At 44.3% G+C, this 17,337-nt stretch overlaps 1 pseudogene across 1 annotated transcript in view; it reads left to right on the forward strand.

Moving 5' to 3' along the window:
• Positions 1 to 17,337, forward strand: part of LOC143956391 (uncharacterized) — a 221,053-nt pseudogene that overhangs the window by 82,391 nt on the left and 121,325 nt on the right. The gene's annotated exons all lie outside the window — the stretch shown is intronic.

Genomic DNA, 17,337 nt, shown 5'->3' on the forward strand with positions numbered 1-17,337 from the left:
GGTCACAGTCTTATTTTACTTCTGAGTATAGAATTGTAGTTTATTCATTTAAATACTGTTGCAAGTTGTAAAAATCTGCATCTCCCCCTCCCAATGTATGTATTACCTGAAAGCAGAGATCCTGGAGAATGAAATAGTGATAGTTGCAATTATTTTACATTGCACAAACACATTTTCATTTTTCATATATTTTTTTTTTTTATTACGTTTTCTTTTTTAATAGTTTTTCAATTTGTATCAGCAGCAGTCCTCAAATTTATAGTGCCCCAAACCCCACATTTCATTCAATAAAGTGCATCCAATCACCCATTTCCTATTATCTAATAAATTTGTGTACTAAGCACCCCCCCCCCCCCATCATGTCTGGGAGGCCAACAAGGAGAGGCAGATGTTCCCATGGCACTGTGAGGGAGCCAGCAGCGTCTGTATCCACAGGCAAAGATGGACGTGGACCTTCTTCAGGCAGGGCACCTTTTGTCTCTGTTTAGTGATGTGGCCCGTTCTATCCAGCCACAGCATGCAAATGAGGTGGTGGACTGGCTTACCAAACCATCCTCATCCTCTATCACTCAAGCTGACACTAGTGCGCAGTCCACCACAGCTGCAAGAGCGGCTTATTCTTCCTCTTTGTCCACAGCTACTCCTGCCATAGCCCCACTATCATGCATGGAGGAGTCAGCTGAATTATTTGAACACAGTGTCAGCCACTTGCTTCTTGATGCACAGCCAATACTTGATTCTGATGTTGGTTCTGACTGGGGTTGAGGAAGGGAGTAACATGAGCCTACTGAGAGGGGAGAACACTGATGAACAACAAATTGCCAGTCCTGTTCCCCCAGCCGCAGCGTATAGCCAACTTGGCTCCAGTGATGAGGATGGAGGAGATGATGATGAGGGACACAATTCTTCTTCTTCTCACCTTTCATCTCTACCCCAGCTACATCTCATGATGACCTCTTAGCAGCCTCCATTGACGAGAATAATGGTATAGCAAAGGGCGTCCCAGGTCCTTGCAACAAGTCTGCCAGCAGCACACCACCATCTGTAGAGTATAGCAGGTGCATTTCTCTGCCCCAGCTGCTGCAGCAAACAAAACAATACACTCCCTCCCACCCACATGCTCACTGCCTAAATTTAAAGCGGGGTTCCGCCAGTTTTTTTTTTTTTTTGTTTTTTTTAAGTCAGCAGCTTCAAATACTGCACCTGCTGACTTTTCAAATATGGACACTTACCTGTCCAGGGCGCCCTCGCTGTCGGCACCTGAAGCCGATCTGTCCCTTGGCTCTTGGGTGAAGGTGCCGCCATTTTTAGTAAGGGAATCAGCCTGGTTCCCTACTGCGTATGCGTGATCCCACTGGTCCCTGTGATCTTCTGGGACCTGTGTGTTTCCCAGAAGACACCAGGGGAAATGGAGGAGGCGCCAGGTATGGCATAGATAGCCTCAGATACCGCGGCTATCTATGCCCGGAAGTGGGAGCAAATACCTGGATTATACAGGTATCTGCTCTCCCCTCTCCCTGAAAGGTGCTAAATGTGACACCGAAAGGGGGGGAGGATTCCGAAAAGCGGAAGTTCCATTTTTGGGTGGAACTCCGCTTTAAGCTTGACCAAATTGTTGGGTTTACAACTCTTGCCTTTCCGTTTGGTGCATTCTGTCCCCTTCCCTAAATGTGAAGCATGTGCTGTACCACAATGACAGGTTCCCAGTCACTATTACTTTGCGTAAGGCCATTCCAGCTCTGTACTATCATGTGGAAGCCAATGTTTTGGCATTGTTGGGGAGGGCAGTCAGCAGTAAGGTCTATGTTAATGCTTACACATGGTCCAGCAGACATGGTCAGGGACAATATATTTAATTCACAGCACACTGGGTAATTCTGCTTGCAACTCCGAAGGATGCCGGATAGGGCACAGTGCTGCAGCTTGTTTTGCCTCCACGTCTCCATACAGCTAGTGGTGATGACCTGAGATCTGTCAGCTCTACCCCTCCTCCTCAATGCTTTCTTCTGCTGAACTGTCCTGTGAACCATCAGTACCCCCTAAGCGTTGAAGGAACTTTTAAACAGATCAGGCTAAAAGATGCTATGCAGTGCTTCAGCTTGTCTTTGTAGGGGACAGGAGCCATACCGAGATTCTTTCAGCTCTGCAGGAGCAGGCCCAGAGGTAGTTAACTCCACAGCCAGGAATGGTGGTATGTGATAATGTCTCAGAGGAGCTCTGCTTTTTTTCCCTACGCCAATGGCTGCTGATAAAGGATGCATGTAATGTACTGTCACCATTTGAGGAGGAGAGAAGGATGGTGAGCCGTGACAATGCATACACCAGTGTCCACCATTATGGATAGGACACTCAAGGCAGAACAGGAAGAGCCCTGTTTTCTGCAGACACCATTCTTCAGAGGCCATATAACAAACAAGAAGTGGTGGAGGAAGAGGAGGATTCTTGCAGTTGTGGAGGCATTGAAGTAGAGGAGGACTTATGTAAATCTTTATGAAATGGTTTTCAGTCTCCAGAAACCTTAGGAGTAGTACATGGCTGGGTGGAGGCAGTTCCAAATAGTGTACTCCTCAGTGACCCTCGAGGACTCTGATTCTCATTCCTCTGAAAACTTGTGGTGCATGGGCTCCCTTATTCAAAGCCTGGGAAAGGACCAAAGAATTTGTGGCTTCAAGGAGAATGATCGTTATTGGTTGGCAACCCTCCTTGACTACCATTTACAAGGTGAAAGTCTCGGACTCATCCTGCCCTTGCAAAGGGAGCACAGGATGAAATATCTTTAGGACGCCTTAAAAAGGAGTTTATGTAATACCTTTGCAGACAGGTAGGCTACAGTCTAATGGAAAGGGTATTTTTGAGGCTTCTGTTGGTCAAAGGAGGAGTGGTGGAGAAGGGGGTCGCCTAAGTGACACATTAAAAACATGTTTTAGTCCTCATTACCCAGGGCTCTCTGCTTCAGCATTCCATTGGCAGCATCTGCATCATATGGTGGGAGATTATCTAAGGGCAAAAACAGACATGGAGAGCTTTCCAGTAGACGATCCACTGAATTACTGGGTCATAAGAATAGACCACTGGCCAAAATTTTCCTCATATGCAATTGAGCTGCTGGGCTGCCGGGGAGGATTTGTGTCAGTTAAAAGATCGCGTCTGTCCACAGACTCTGTTGACTGGCTGACGTTTCTCAAAATGAATCAGTCCTGGATTAGCAGCAGCTATCAAGCCCCTGATGCTGATGTTGTTCATTAAATTTGTTGGGGATCTGGAATCTCTGAAATACTGTCTAGGCTGCCTAGCTTTGTGGGTGTTTGTTATCTTAAAGTAGATCCAGTCCTGTGCTTTCCAAGAGTAACTCTGAGGGGTTACAATGTGCAGGCACTACCAACACTTAAGGCCTGTTCGATAGGTGCATTTAATTTACATTTTTTACAGCAAGGCCAATTCTTACTTTCATCAAGAGTACCTCTAAAGCAGTGGTTTTCAACTCCCTGTCCTAAGGACCCACTAACAGGCCAGGTTTGCAAGATAACTGAAATACATCACAGGTGATATAATTTGCTGCTCAGTGATTGCAGTATTCTAGTCTGCATCCCCCTCCAAGGTAATACGTCACACCTGTTAGTGAGTCCTGAGTACAGGAGTTGAGAATCACTGTTCTCTATAGGGTTACGGTCTGGAGGTACCACCAACCACTCATATAATTAGAGTTTTTTTTTTTTTTTGCAGCAGAGTCCAGTCCTGCACTCAGGATAACTGTGAAGGGTTATGGTGTGAAGGCACCACCAACACTCAAGGCCCAATCTTTCTGCACCTGTCACTTCTATCCAAAGTCTATGAAAGAGACACCAGACTTCATCAAAAAAAAAAAAAAAAAATCATTAATCTTGGCCTGAGTGTACTATAATTTGGCCTCTTCACATAAGGCTTGCTCACTGTGCTGCAAAAATGTCCAAACTTTCCATCCAAAGTCTACCAATGAGACACCAGAATTTATCCAAATAAATCTCTAATCCTGTTTACCGAGTGCACTAAATTGTAGCCTCATCATACAGACTGGTTCCCTAAGCCGTTGTTTGTAAAATAAAGAAAGCTTACAGGGAAAATCATTCTAAATGTCTTTTTTTTTTTTTTTTCCTTTTTAGCTGCAGCAGGTTCTATACATGGTACAGATAGCTAACTTTACTGCCAGACTAAGGAGATTTTCCACATTTTGTCATGTTACAACCAAACACGTAAATGTATTTTATTGGGATTTTATGCGATGAACCAACACAAAGTGGCACATAATTGTGAAGTGGAAGGAAAATGATAAATGGTTTTCAATATTTCTTTTACAAATAAATCTGTGAAAAGTTTTGTATACCGTACATTTTGTATTCAACTCCCCTGAGTCCATACTTTGTAGAACCACCTTTCGCTGCAATCACAGCTGCAATTATTTTTGGGGACGTCTCTACCAGCTTTGTACATCAAGAGAGGGACATTGTTGCCCATTCTTCTTTGCAAAAATATCTCAAGCTCTGTCAGATTGGATGGAGAGCGTCTGAACAGCAATTTTTAAGTCTTGCCACAGATTCTCAATTGGATTCAGTTCTGGAATGTGACTGGGCCATTCTAACACATGAATATGCTTTGATCTAAACCATTCAATTGTAGCTCTGACTGTATGTTTGGGGTCATTGTCCTGCTGGAAGGTGAACCTCCGCCCCAGTGTCAAGTCTTTTGCAGACTCTAACAGGTTTTCTTCTAAGATTGTCCTGTACTTGGCGCCATCCATCTTCCCATCAACTCTGACCAGCTTCCCTGTCCCTGATGAAGAAAAGCATCTCCACAACATGATGCTGCCACCACCATGTTTCACTGTGGGGATGGTGTGTTCAGGATGATGTGCCGTGTTAGTTTTCTACCACACATAGCGTTTTGCTTTTAGGCCAAAAAGTAAAATTTTGGTCTCATCTGACCACTTCACTTTCTTCCTCATGTTTGCTGTGTCCCCCACATGCCTTCTTGCAAATGGGACTTCTTATGGCTTTCTTTCAGCAATGTTTTTAGTCTTGTCACTCTTCCATCAAGGCCAGATTTGTGGAGAGCACCACTAATAGTTGTCCTGTGGACAGATTCTCCCACCTGAGCTGTGGATTTCTGCAGCTCCTCCAGAGTTACCACGGGCCTTTTGGCTGCTTAGCTGTTTAATGTTCTCCTTGCCCAGCCTGTCAGTTTAGGTGGACGGTCATGTCTTGGTAGGTTTGCAGTTGTGCCATACTCTTTCCATTTTCAGATGATGGATTGAACAGAGCTCTGTGAGATGTTGAAAGCTTGGTATATTTTTTTTATAACCTAACCCTGCTTTAAACTTCTCCACAACTTCATCCCTGACCTGTCAGGTGTGTTCATTGGCCTTCATGATGCTGTTTGTTCACTGAGGTTCTTTAACAAACCTCTGAGGGCTTCACAGAACAGCTCTTTTTATATTGAGATTAAATTACACACAGGTGGACTCTATTTACTAATTAGGTGACTTCTGAAGTTAATTGGTTCCACTAGATTTTAGTTAGGGGTATCAGAGTAAAGGGGGTTGAATACAAATGCACACCACACTTTTCACTAATTTATTTGTGATTTTTTTTTTTTAAAACCATTTATAATTTCCCTTCCACTTCACAATTATGTGCCACTTTGTGTTGGTTTATTACATGAAGTCCCATTTAAATACATTTACATTTTTGGTTGTAACATGACAAAATGTGTAAAACTTTAAGGGGTATGAATACTTTTTTAAGGCACTGTAAGTCTTCAAAACGGGAACTTTAGAATTTTTTAGTTCGGGTCCCATTGACTTTAATTGGGTTCTGGGTTCGGGAGTTTTGGGTGTCGAACCGAACCCGGGGTATTCAAACCCATCACTACCAATAAAAAAATGTTTTATAAAATTTTTCATATTGATTGGTTTGCGTGAAAGTTATAGCGTCTACAAATTATGACCTGTGTATTTGTACTGCAATTTTTTTTTTATACTACTAATGGCGCCAACAGCGACTTATAACGGGCCTGCGATAGTGCAGCGGGCAATCTGACACTTAGGGTGGCCATACATGGTTTGAATCACCGGTGGAGATTCGAACCATTAATGAGCAGGTTGAATGTACCAAGTCGATCGATTGATCATCTTGGGTACAACCAGCCTGCTGGATTCACTTATGATTATCCCAAGTGGCTACTGAAGCTGCTAGCAATAGTCACTGTCCTGGGGCTGCCATGTAAAATTTGATTGTGAAACACGTTGTATATCGCCACACACTCCAGAGTGAGAGCAATCATTCTAGCAGCAGACCCCTCTGTAACACTAAACTGATGACCTATAGGGGGCTTTTAAAGTGTTGCCTATGGAAAATATAGGAAATTTAAGTTTGTCGTCATTTCACGGGCGCACGCAAATTTAAGGTTTGACATGTAAGGTATTTACTTTGTGCAACCTCGTCTTTTTTTGTTAATTCTTTATACAAAAGGAGGCAGAGAGTCCATTAATACATCAAGTTCCACAGAATACATACACAATCTCTTTTAGTATCGATACATTTTTATACTCTTTACTTTAACCAAGGCCTGTGGAGTGGAGTAAACCTTGGCAATCCACTGAAGCATATGGTCTCCCAAGCCCATATTCCTTAATGCCTTAGGACTGCAAACATAAAGTGCCAGTTTACTCTATAAAAAGCTTTTTCTGCATTGGTACTCAAAAAGGCGCGAGGGGTGTTCGTTTTGTTAGCATAGTGAACCAAGTTAAGTACCTTAACCACTTGCCATCCGGCGCAAGGCGACGTACGTTGGCAGAATGGCACAGACAGGAAAATGGGCATGCAGGTACGTCCTTTGAAATTTGGCTCCGTGCGGTCGGGACCTCCATGAGTCCGATCGCGGGTCCCGCGGATTCGATCGCCGCGGGGAGGAAGAACGGGGAGATGCTAATGTAAACAAACATCTCCCTGTTCTGCCTAGTGACAGTGTCACTGATCACCGCTCCCTGTGATCGGAGCAGAGATCAGTGATGTGTTGCACACAGCCACACCCCCCCTCCCCCACAGTTAGAAACACTCCCCAGGGCACACGTAACCCTTACACTGCCACCCACTGGTTAACCCCTTCACTACCAGTGTCATTTACACAGAAATCAGTGCATTTGTATAGCACTGATTGCTGTATAAATCACAATGGTCCCCAAAATGTCCGATGTGTCTGCCATAATGTCGCAGTCATGATAAAAATCACTGATGGCCGCCATTACTAGTAAAAAAAAAATATATATATATATATATATATATAATTAAAAAAAAATGCCATAAAACTATCCCCTATTTTGTAAACGCTATAACATTTGCGCAAACCAATCTATGCTTATTGCGATTTTTTTTTTCCAAAAATATGTAAAAGAATGCGTATCGGCCTAAACTGAGGAAAAACATTTTTTTTATATATTTTTGGGGGACATTTATTATAGCAAAATGTAAAAAAAAATGCGTTTTTTTTTTCTTCTAAATTGGCGCTCTTTTTTTTTGTTCATAGCGCAAAAAATAAAAACCGCAGGGGTGATCAAATACCACCAAAATAAAGCTCTATTTGTGGGTAAAAAAGGACGCCAATTTTGTTTGGGAGCCACGTCGCACGACCACGCAATTGTTGGTTAAAGCGACGCAGTGCCGAATCGCAAAAAGTGCTCTGGTCTTTGGCTTGCAAAATGATTCGGGGCTTAAGTGTTTAACGGTATTGTCTCTCACTTAATGAGAGGGAATAAAACCCACTTGGTCTAAGTGAACCAGCTGGGAAAGCTGTGATTGAAGATGAGAGGCAAGTCATTTAGTAAAAAGCTTTAAGTCCACATTAACCACTTACGGACCGCCACGCGCTGATATACGTCATAACTTTGAAGCGGAATATCGTTGTTATGGCAGCAGCTAGCTACCATAAGGCCGGTATCCTCTTCTTTGGCCAGCAGTCCGCTGTCCGATAATGGTGGTCTCTGCGGCGGATTCGCAGCAAGATCACTTTTATCGGCAACGGGAAAGGGCCCCCTCCCGCCGCGCTCTGGTGCTCTCTGCCGCTTACTAGAGCCGTCGGCAGAGGCAATCATATGTTACCCCTTGCTGGGTATGGAGACGAGTGAGGGGAAGATGGCCCCCACCCATCTCCATACCATTGCAGAGTGGAAGCGACGTCAAAACGTCACTTCTGCCCATAGCTTTTAAAAGACCATTTTTTGTATTTTTTTGTTTTTTATTGCATTTTTGTGTTAATATGAGATCTGAGGTCTTTTTGACCTCCAGATCTCATATTTAAGAGGTCCTGTCATGCTTTTTTTCTATTACAAGAGATGTTTACATTCCTTGTAATAGGTAAGAGTGACAGTTTAAAAAAAAAAAAAAGAACCGGGTACAATAAATGAGGGGTGCAATTTTGAAGTGCGACATGTTCGGTATCAATTTACTCGGCATAAAATCATCTTTCACAATATAAAAAAAAAATTGGGATAACTTTATTGTTGTCTTATTTTTTAATTCAAAAAAGTGTATTTTTTCCAAAACTGTGCTTGTAAGTCCGCTGCGCAAATACGGTGTGACAAAAAGTATTGCAACGACCGCCATTTTATTCTCTAGGGTGTTAGAACCCCCAAACATTATAAATATTTTTCTTTTCTAAGTAATTTTCTAGCAAAAACAACAAATTGTTTTTAACTTGTAAACAACAAATCTCAAAAAGAGCCTCGGTCCTTAAGTGGTTAAGCAACTAAATTGTCCGGTAACTACCGCCTTCCGGCGGGTCTTTCCTTTCTTTTGGGATAACTGAGATATGTGCCAGGAGTGCATCTGGGGGAAATGCGGTCACCTGGCCTTAAGCATTGTACGCTTTTATCATATGCGTACCTAGCAGTGGGAGGACATTTTTATAATACTGTATGGTAAATCCATCAGGGCCTGGTGCCTTCCCAGGTTTAAACATCTTTATCACCGTATTTAATTCCTCATTGGGGATAGGGGCTTCTAGATTGCAATGAACCGGGGAGGGTAGTCGAGAAAGGTGTGCTGAGGAGAGATATTCCTCCTGGGAAGAAGGGAGTAAAAGTGATGGTGCCACATTATAGGAGTAATATTCTACAAAATGTCTGAGCAATATCTTTTGGCAATGAGTAATTGTCCATCCCTTCCCTGTATATGGGGCATGTATGATGCCGTACCCCTTTTTCTTGGGCTTGTCCTCAGTCTCTGACCATCTTCTGTACCATGTCCTCAGTCTCTGATCATCTCCTGTACCATGACCTCAGTCTCTGACCATCTCCTGTACCATGACCTCAGTCTCTGACCATCTCCTGTACCATGTCCTCAGTCTCTGATCATCTCCTGTACCATGTCCTCAGTCTCTGACCATCTCCTATACCAGGTCCTCAGTCTCAGTCTCTGACCATCTCCTATACCAGGTCCTCAGTCTCAGTCTCTGACCATCTCCTGTACCATGTCCTCATCTCCTGTACCATGTCCTCAGTCTCTGATCATCTCCTGTACCATGTCCTCAGTCTCTGATCATCTTCTGTACCATGTCCTCAGTCTCTGATCATCTCCTGTACCATGTCCTCAGTCTCTGATCATCTCCTGTACCATGTCCTCAGTCTCTGATCATCTCCTGTACCATGTCCTCAGTCTCTGATCATCTCCTGTACCATGTCCTCAGTCTCTGATCATCTCCTGTACCATGTCCTCAGTCTCTGATCATCTCCTGTACCATGTCCCCAGTCTCTGACCATCTCCTGTACCATGTCCTGTACCATGTCCTCAGTCTCTGATCATCTCCTGTACCATGTCCTCAGTCTCTGACCATCTCCTGTACCATGACCTCAGTCTCTGACCATCTCCTATACCAGGTCCTCAGTCTCAGTCTCTGACCATCTCCTGTACCATGTCCTCATCTCCTGTACCATGTCCTCAGTCTCTGATCATTTCCTGTTCCATGTCCTCAGTCTCAGTCTCTGATCATCTGCTGTATCATGTCCTCGGTCTCTGATCATCTCCTGTATCATGTCCTCGGTCTTTGATCATCTCCTGTATCATGTCCTCGGTCTTTGATCATCTCCTGTATCATGTCCTCGGTCTTTGATCATCTCCTGTATCATGTCCTCAGTCTCTGACCATCTCCTGTACCATGCCCTCGGTCTCTGACCATCTCCTATACCATGCCCTCGGTCTCTGACCATCTCCTGTACCATGTCCCCAGTCTCTGACCATCTCCTGTACCATGTCCTCAGTCTCTGATCATCTCCTGTACCATGTCCTCAGTCTCTGATCATCTCCTGTACCATGTCCTCAGTCTCTGACCATCTCCTGTACCATGTCCTGTACCATGTCCTCAGTCTCTGATCATCTCCTGTACCATGTCCTCAGTCTCTGATCATTTCCTGTACCATGTCCTCAGTCTCTGATCATCTCCTGTACAAGGTCCTCAGTCTCAGTCTCTGATCATCTCCTGTATCATGTCCTTGGTCTTTGATCATCTCCTGTATCATGTCCTCGGTCTCTGATCATCTCCTGTATCATGTCCTCGGTCTCTGATCATCTCCTGTACCATGTCCTCGGTCTCTGACCATCTCCTGTACCATGTCCTCAGTCTCTGACCATCTCCTGTACCATGTCCTCAGTCTCTGACCATCTCCTGTACCATGTCCTCAGTCTTTGACCATCTCCTGTATCATATCTGCAGTCTCTGACCATCTCCTGTACCATCTCTGCAGTCTCTGACCATCTCCTGTACCATGTACCCAGTCGCTGACCATCTCCTGTATAAAAATATTTTTAAAAACAGTCACTTTCAGTATGGGTGTTTGTTTCGGTTTTCGGGATCAAGGAAGATTTATTTTCGCTATCGATTTTGGCACCAAAAAAAACATTCTGCAGTAGACTCTCATTCAAATGACAGCGCCACTCTGGGGAGTAAGTCGAGCCAGACAGGGAAAGGCTGTGTACTGGATGGGTGGCTGTATGATGGGGGGGGGGGGGCTGTGGACTGGATGGGGGGCTGTATACTGTATGGGTGGCTGTATACTGGGGAGGGTGACTGTATACTGGATGGGGGGCTGTGTAGTGGATGGGGGGCTGTGTACTATGCAGGGGAGGGGGCTGTGTACTGTCCACGGGGAGGGAGGGCTGTGTACTGGATGGGGTGGCTGTATACTGGGGAGGTGGGCTGTGTACTGCATGGGGGAGCTGTGTACTGGGAGGGGGGGGGGGCTGTGTATTGGGAAGGGGGGCCTGTGTACTGGGGTGGGGGGGGGGCCTGTGTACTGGGCAGGGGATATACGGAATCCGGTGTGAACACTTTTCTGATGGCCAAACTGGAGCCAGCTGTGGGATCGCCATTTCCACTAGAAGAAAGGGAGTTGTGGGGGGTGGAGCTAAAACTCCAATTTTATTTGAACTACAGTACTGATATTTTTACATTTTCTCTCCAACAGATGGGTGCGATTTCTGGAATACTGCCGAGAGACGTTCCATGTTATCTGCTGGAGTAAATCCAAATACACAAAATATACGCCACAAACCTTCCTGGCTGAAGAAATCAATGGATCCCTGTGATCGGGGGGAATCTTCTCATCAATCACATACTATGATTGCAGATGTCAATTTAAAACCTTACACTGCAGATAAATCAACAGATCCTTTTAAGCTCGAGATATCTTCCTTACCCCAAGACGGAGTTCACCCAGGTGAGAATCTGTTCTCGTGTTTGGTGTGCGGGAAACATTTCACTCGGAAAGGATCACTTATTGCACACCTGAGAATTCACACGGGTGAGCGGCCCTTTTCATGCGCAGATTGCACGAAAACTTTCATTCATAAGGGCGATCTTGCTAGGCACAAGAAAGTTCACATGGGCGAGCGTCCCTATTCATGTTCAGAGTGCGGGAAATCTTTCATTTATAAAGAAATCCTTGTTAGACACCAGAGAATTCACTCGGATGAGCGTCCTTATCCATGTTCAGAGTGCGAGAAATCTTTCCATAACAAAAATAATCTTGATAAACACCAGAGAATTCACACGGGCGAGCCTCCCTGTCCACCCCCACCCCGTGAAGAAATTATCCAAGTTGAGAATGTATTCCCGTGTTTAGAGTGCGGAAAATGTTTCACTCACAAAGGAGAACTTGCTGAACACCAGAGAATTCACACTGGTGAGCGTCCTTACGCGTGCTCAGTGTGTGGGAAATCTTACATTTATAAGGGAGATCTTGGTAGGCACCAGAAAGTCCACATGGGTGAGCGTCCCTATTCGTGTTCAGAGTGCGGGAAATCTTTCATTTATAAAGAAATCCTTATTAGACACCAGAGAATTCACACGGGTGAACGTCCCTTTCCATGTTCTGAATGTGGAAAAGCTTACATACAGAAATCGGGCCTGAATGAACACATGAAAATGCACATGAAGAAGAATGCTATTCAGGCTGAGAGTGCGGATAATCATCAATAAAAAAAGAGAACCTTGTTGAACACCGGAGAAATTGCAAGGGTGAGCATCCCTATTAATATTCACAGTGCGGGAAATCTTTCCATAATAAACGTGATCTTGTTAAATACCAGGAAGCTCACATGGGTGAGCGTACTTATTTATGTTCAGAATGCTGGAACTTTTTCACTACAAAAGGAAACCTAAAAAAATACCTGAGAATTCACACAGTTGAGCATCCTCATTCATGTGCTGAGTGCGGGAAATCTTTCACAAGAAGCCCCCTACTTGGACACGCGAGAATTCACAGGGGTGAGCATCCTTCTCAATGTACTGAGTGTGGGAAATTTTTCACAAGGAAGAAATCATAGTTGGTGTGCAGAGTACGGTAAATCTTTCACAAGGAAAAAAAAAACATACTGGGACACCTGAGAATTCACACGGGTGAGCATCCTTATTAATGTACTGAGTGCGGGAAATCTTTCGATCAGGAAGGAGAGCTTGCAAAATCAAGGACACATCGCATAGCTCATCCAGAGAATTTAAGCATGAATAGAGCAGGAAATCTTTCACTCATCAAGGAGACCTTATTAAACAGCAGAGAGTTCCCACGGGTGAGGGTCCATATTCATCTTCAGTGTGTGGGAAGTCTTTCACCCATCAAAGAGACCTTGTTAAACACCAGAGAGCTCACACAGGTGAGGGCCCTTATTCATGCTCAGAGTGCGGAAGATCTTAAACATACGAAGCAAACTTAGTTGAACACCTGAGAATTCACACGAGTGAGCATCCTTATTCATGTTCATTTGTGGGAAATCTTTCACTCATCAAGGAGACCTAGTTGAACACCTGAGAATTCACACCTTGTTAAACAGCAGAGTGTTCACAGGGGTGAGGGTCTATATTCATGTTCAGAGTGTGGGAAGTCTTTCACCCATCAAAGAGACCTTGTTATACACCAGCGAGTTCACATTTGGGAACGTCCTTTTTCATTTCAGGGTGTGAGAAGTCTTTCACCCATCAAAGAGACCTTGTTAAACACCAGAGTGCTCACACAGGTGAGGGTCCTTATTCATGTTCAGCGTGTGGAAGATCTTAAACCTACAAAGGAAATTCAGTTGAACATCTGAGAATTCAGCGTGTGGGAAATCATCACGGAGACATTGTTATACACCAGAGTGTTCGCATGTGGGAACTTCCTTTTTCATGTTCAGGGTGTGGGAAATCTTTCACATATAAAGAAAACCTAGTCGAACACCTGAAAATTCACACGGGTGAGCATCCTTATTCATTAACTGAGTGCAGTAAATTTTTCACTTATCAAGGCAACCTTGTTATACACCAGAGGGTTCACATGGAACGTCATTAATGTCCGGGGTGTGGGAAATCTTTCACATACAAAGGAAACCTAGTTGAACACCTGAGAATTCAAACGGGTGAGCATCCTTTTTCATGTTCAGGGTGTGGGAAGTCTTTTACCCATCAAAGAGATCTTGTTAAACACCAGAGTGTTCATATGTGGGAAAGTCCTTATTCATGTTCAGGGTGTGGGAAATCTTTGCCATATCTAGGAAACCTAGTTGAACACCTGAGAATTCACACGGGTGAGCGTCCTTATTCATTAACTGAGTGCAGTAAATTTTTCACTCATCAAGACAACCTTGTTATACACCAGAGAATTCACACGTGTGAGCATCCTTTTTCATGGTCAGGGTGTGGGAAGTCTTTCACCCATCAAAAAGACCTTGTTGTACACCAGAATGTAGACATGAGGGAACGTCCTTATTCATGTTCAGCGTGTAGAAGATCTTAAACATACAAAGGAAAGTTAGTTGAACGCCTGAGAATTCAGCGTGTGGGAAATCATCAAGGAGACCTTGTTATACACCAGTGTGTTTGCATGTGGGTACGTCTTTATTCATGTTCAGGGTGTGGGAAGTCTTTAACATATCAAGGAAACCTAGTTGAACACCTGAGAATTCACATGGGTGAGCTTCCCTTTTCATGTTCATGGTGTGGGAAGTCTTTCACCCATCAAAGAGACCTTGTTAAACACCAGAGTGCTCACACAGATGAGTCCTTATTCATGTTCAGCGCATGGAAGATCTTAAACATACAAAGGAAAGTTAGTTGAACACCTGAGAATTCAGCGTCTTTATTCATGTTCAGGGTGTGGGAAGTCTTTAACATATCAAGGAAACCTAGTTGAACACCTGAGAATTCACACGGGTGAGCACCTTGTTACACTTCAGAGAAGACACACTGCACAGCGTCCTCAAGGCATTCAGACTGCAAAAAAGTGTAATTAGACTTCTAATTGAAAGCACCTGCCGATTTCTTTTGACAAATGTACAATAGTTTTTTTTTGTTTTTTTTACTGATGGAAATGTTTAGTCCGAAGGACAACTATGGAAAAATATATATATATATATATAGTTTATAAAGGGGTGCACCCCTTAAATTTATAGGTGACGTTTGATGGGCTAAGTCTTCTTTTTGCTTCTTGTATTTCTTGTAGACTCCAATGACGGGGATGTTCCTGTCCCCCACTTTCCCCATTCCTCTTCCTTTTGATTTTGCATTCTTTAAAATAAACATACAGCACAGAGAGTGGTAGCCCCTCATAATAGGTTAGGGGGGAGGGGTACACAAAGAAATAAGCATAACAGGGAACACTTGTAACTCTATGAGCCTCATATTCTCCTAGGGGGGCAGGTAGGCCCAATTGCTTGTACAGTGCACATCACCGTATATGGTGGGGGTGAGGGGCACAGAGAAAATATCTGAGTTTTTAGGTGGGTGGTGTGATAGTTCTATATCTATATAGTAATAAATGATAGTAATACAACCTTCATTTGAACCAATACTGAGCTACTCCAATACTTAGCATAGCTGGCACCACATAAATTGTCCAATAGGTGGGTAACAAACTAGCAATTGTGACAGCAGGTGGGTAACGTTTTAATGGGGCACCAAAGGTGAAATTGTGAGAATTTTATGAATACGTGGGCAAGAAACGAGCAATAGCAGCAATACATGGGCAGTAAAATGCAGGAACAAATAACTGGAGCCCGGAATGCCTTTTATTTTTGTGTTCTGCTGAAAAAATGTGTATTGGGAGTCTCAAACTGGTGGCCCTCCAGCTGTTGCAGGACTACAAGTCCCATGAGGCAGTGCAAGGTTAACTCCCACAGCAGAGGCATGGTGGGACTTGTAGTTTTACAAGAGCTAGGGGGGCCACCAGTTTGAGACCCCCCCGGTGTATATGGATCTAGCCTACTGCATACATAAAGAATCATTGTTGAAAATGTACTGACCCCCAAAGCATACAATCAGGATTTCCACCCTTTTATTGGTGGTAAGTGAAGGACCTTTCTACATAGGTAGGTGATCAGTGCGTAAGGACTTCCTTAAATTGGCCGTCATTGGGAAGAATGTTCTTACACTGGTGGTCAGTTGGCTAAAAGCACACGTGCAAACAACACAAAAGAATTCTGCAGTAAATGCATTGGGAGCAGTTGGCAAGAGAAGTTACTGCAGACAGCTAGGGGTTAGCTGTCAGAAAATGTTCCATGAACAGGGGGGGAGAGCTAGCAACAAATTAGGTGTTGGATGTGTTTTTTTGGGGGCGCCCCCCCCCCCCCCGATTCCAGATATCCCCATCTTGGCTAGGGGGGTCCTGGGAAAAACAGAGTATTGCCATTCTAGGAGAAGCTTATACCAACTTGACATCTTATCTCTGTATTTAACCTATGGTCTGAATGGAGTGCATATAGTAATAAGCTCTTGTTTGTTTTCTTAAATTTTTTTTGTATTATGTAACTATTGAGCCAGGGTATGCCCATACGGCTCTGTTTTTGTATCATTTATACTTACAAATTCATTAAATAAGAACTTGGGCAAAAAAAAATGTGGTGTGGATGGTGGGGGGAGAACTACCAAATAATGATGTGGACGGTGGAGGAGAGCTGTCGGAGACCGTAGTGTGGATGGTGGAGGAGAGCTGTCGGAGAATGTAGTGTGGATGGTGGGAGGAGAACTGTCGGAGAATGTAGTGTGGATGGTGGGAGGAGAGCTGTCGGAGAATGTAGTGTGGATGGTGGGAGGAGAGCTGTCGGAGAATGTAGTGTGGATGGTGAGAGGAGAGCTGTCGGAGAATGTAGTGTGGATGGTGGGAGGAGAGCTGTCGGAGAATTTAGTGTGGATGGTGAGAGGAGAGCTGTCGGAGAATGTAGTGTGGATGGTGGGAGCAGAGCTGTCGGAGAATGTAGTGTGGATGGTGGGAGGAGAGCTTTCGGAGAATGTAGTGTGGATGGTGGGAGGAGAGCTTTCGGAGAATGTAGTGTGGATGCTGGGAGGAGAGATGTTGCAGAATGTAGTGTGGATGGTGGAGGAGATCTGTGAAGGCAATGTAGTGTGGATGGTGAGGAGGGGAGAGCTGCCGGGGAATGTAGTGTAGAAGGTAAAGGAGATCTGCCAAGAGAATGTAGTGTGGGGGAGAGCTGTTGGAGAATGTAGTGTGGATAGTGGGGGCAGGAGCTGTCGGAGAATGTAGTGTGGATGGTGAAGGAGATCTGTCAGAGAATGTAGTGTGGATGGTGGAGGAGAGATGTCGGAGAATGTAGTGTGGATGGTGGAGGAGAGCTGTTGGACAATGTAGTGTGGATGGTGGGAGGAGATCTGTGAAGGGAATGTAGTGTGGATGGTGGGGACGGGAGAGCTGCCAGGGAATGTAGTGTACATGGTAAAGGAGATCTGTCAAGAGAATGTAGTGTGGGGGAGAGCTGTTGGAGAATGTAGTGTGGATAGTGGGGCAGGAGCTGTCGGAGAATATAGTGTGGATGGTGAAGGAGATCTGTC

This window comes from Lithobates pipiens, unplaced genomic scaffold (genome assembly GCF_037356315.1).
Source record: "Lithobates pipiens isolate NorthernLeopardFrog02 unplaced genomic scaffold, aLitPip1_a1.2 Scaffold_35, whole genome shotgun sequence".
NCBI classification, from domain to species: domain Eukaryota; kingdom Metazoa; phylum Chordata; class Amphibia; order Anura; family Ranidae; genus Lithobates; species Lithobates pipiens.